The sequence below is a fragment of the Kryptolebias marmoratus genome, linkage group LG12 (genome assembly GCF_001649575.2).
Source record: "Kryptolebias marmoratus isolate JLee-2015 linkage group LG12, ASM164957v2, whole genome shotgun sequence".
Classification (NCBI taxonomy): Eukaryota; Metazoa; Chordata; class Actinopteri; order Cyprinodontiformes; family Rivulidae; genus Kryptolebias; species Kryptolebias marmoratus.
In genome coordinates, this window is record NC_051441.1 from 25368147 (window position 1) to 25370497 (window position 2351).

Sequence of the window (2351 nt, forward strand, 5' to 3'; positions counted from 1 at the left end):
CACTGAGAATTTAGGAATAATATTGAATTTGGCATTAAGCGCTTTCTCTATATTCACTTCGCAGTAATTTAACAGGGATAATGCTCTGGGGACAAAATTTAACCTTTATGCTCTAAGGAAAGACTTTGATTAGAAATTATCTAAAAACTATCCTTAAATAGGATGTTTGAAATCAGGATCTAAATTTTAGGTTTATGTGCACAAGAATTTGGATAATTTAGATTACTTTGACTGTCATAATGGGAAATTGGTTTTAAACCCAGAGCCTGTTATGATTCTGGCCTGTCTGCCTGCTGTCTCCTTTCCCTGCTCACCATGCCTGCAATCAAGTTCATCTGTTTCACCTGTCCCCTGCCATTCCACACTCAATCAGCATCAAGCCACTCACCTGTTCAGTAGCAGTTATATTCAGCTCCCTGGCAGGCAGACAGTGCCAGATTTTTTGAAAGCCACAGTGTGAGTAAATATCCAGCATTCTTTCTTTGCCTGACTTTGTTATGACCACGTTTTGTCTCACGGATTTCTCTGCCTCGCCTAGCCCTTTTGGATACCTCTGTTTTCTGGATTACGACCCTGTTTCTGTCCCTCGACTACTGCCTCCTGCCTCGCCCCTTGGATCTGTTTGCCTGAGTCTGACTTCACGTGTCCGAACCTTTGTCTGTGCCCTGACCTCTGAGTTTTGTCTAGCCCTCTGATTTGCGTCAGTACTGACCTCCTGGTAACGACTCTGCCCGTCCTGGACTTTCCTTTTGAAGAACTGCCGTCCCCGGTCGCAAAGTGCGCCAGGATTAAGTGGAACCTGTCCCTGGTCCTGTTTCCACACGGACTCTGAGAAGGTTAGTGGCTTTTGCTCTGAGCTTCTGCACCTTCTCAAAGGTTCTCTCCAGCCACTAACCATTCTCTCTTTCCTCAGTGGTTTCCGGTTCATGTTCCTGAGCCCCTGCCTTTTTCGTCTCAATAAATATTTGTAGTCACACTGTGTCTGGCTGAGATTCTGGGTCCTCTGCCCTGTTTTTGACAGAGCCGTGTTGGCAGAGACTGAGAGAACTTCGAGATGTAAGTAAAGAAAAATACTTTATTATGCACAGGGGAACTGCAGGAATGACAGTAGGCCGGCAGTGCTGAGGACGGAAGACGAACAGGTGAGCGGGTAAAAGAATGAAAGATAACGGACTAGTCTTGTTTCTTACAGAGGTTGTTCGACAATAGATGTTGAGAGGAGGGGGATTCCAGAGCTGGCAGAGGAGGCGGCGAGAGAGTGGCAGGTCAGAACACAATCCGTTTTGGCAGGGTGAATCTCTTCAGTGGCTTGTTGGTCTGACTGTGGTTCTTGAATCATGCAGGGGCAGAGAACGATCAGAAAAGCATTCCTGACGGAAACGAGAAGCAGAGAGCAAAACACGGGGTAAGTTTAACATGAATTAATAGCTCAAAGAATTGAGACTGGCTAGAGATTGCTTGTTTATTGTAAAATGTCACGTTTTTTACCACTACCTATCTCTACTTCTTTACACAGTACCACCTACTGCAACACACAAAATGTCACGGAGAAAGGGTCAAAAGATATTGGACTCCTTTAAGTCAGAGGAGTGTGAAGTGCCAAAGCGGACAAAAGTTCTACGTACAGACCTGCGCGTGACACCCAATGACTGGCACGCGATAGCGAGTCACCCCCATGCAAATGTATGACCTGTGTGCAAGACCCAATGACCTGCGCAAGACGGTGAGAGACATTTTGTAAAGAAAAGTATTACAAAAGTGCCTTTTTCGTAAAACTGCAGTTGTGTAAATATCTGACACAAATATCTTACAATATCGCATAATAAGACATATTTTCAACTTTAATCTTTTTTTTTTTTTTTTTTTTTTTACTAAATCAGAGTCAGCCAGTACCACCTACCACCAGGCTTAGCCTCTTTTTTNTGGGTTTTCTGTTTTAACTCTAGTAGAGATTTGTAGTTTCTGTTTTGTTTAACTCTGGTTAACTTGGACTTAAAGTCTATTTTGTTTGGTTAAGTTCTTTTATCTCTCTGAATGCTTTGTGGATTCTGTTTTATTTAGTTTTCTTGGTTGTAATTCCTTAGCTTTAGATTGTAGTTGTTTTGTTATCTGTTATTTTTATTTTTACCAAAACAATAAATGCCTAACTGTTAAACCTGTAACATCTGGGTTGTTTAAATGTTGCTTCCCCTTTCCCTAGCTGAGCTGGGTCGTAACAATCATTGAAGCACTTTTTATTCCCATTACAGTGCTCAACTTGTTCTGTAAGAAAACAAATTAACTAAATCTTGTATGACCTGCCCTGCTCTAGATTTTTTGTTCTTCTGGCAAAGGATACATTTCCTGCTTTC

The 2351-nt window shown here is 42.3% G+C and overlaps 1 long non-coding RNA gene across 1 annotated transcript; it reads left to right on the forward strand.

The window, feature by feature from the left end:
• The first annotated feature begins 209 nt into the window (after nucleotides 1-209).
• LOC108233691 lies at nucleotides 210-1827 on the forward strand. The gene is made up of 4 exons (XR_005233888.1): nucleotides 210-1056; nucleotides 1193-1265; nucleotides 1344-1405; nucleotides 1517-1827. It is a non-coding gene; the product is annotated as an uncharacterized LOC108233691 (long non-coding RNA).
• The last annotated feature ends 524 nt before the right edge of the window (nucleotides 1828-2351 follow it).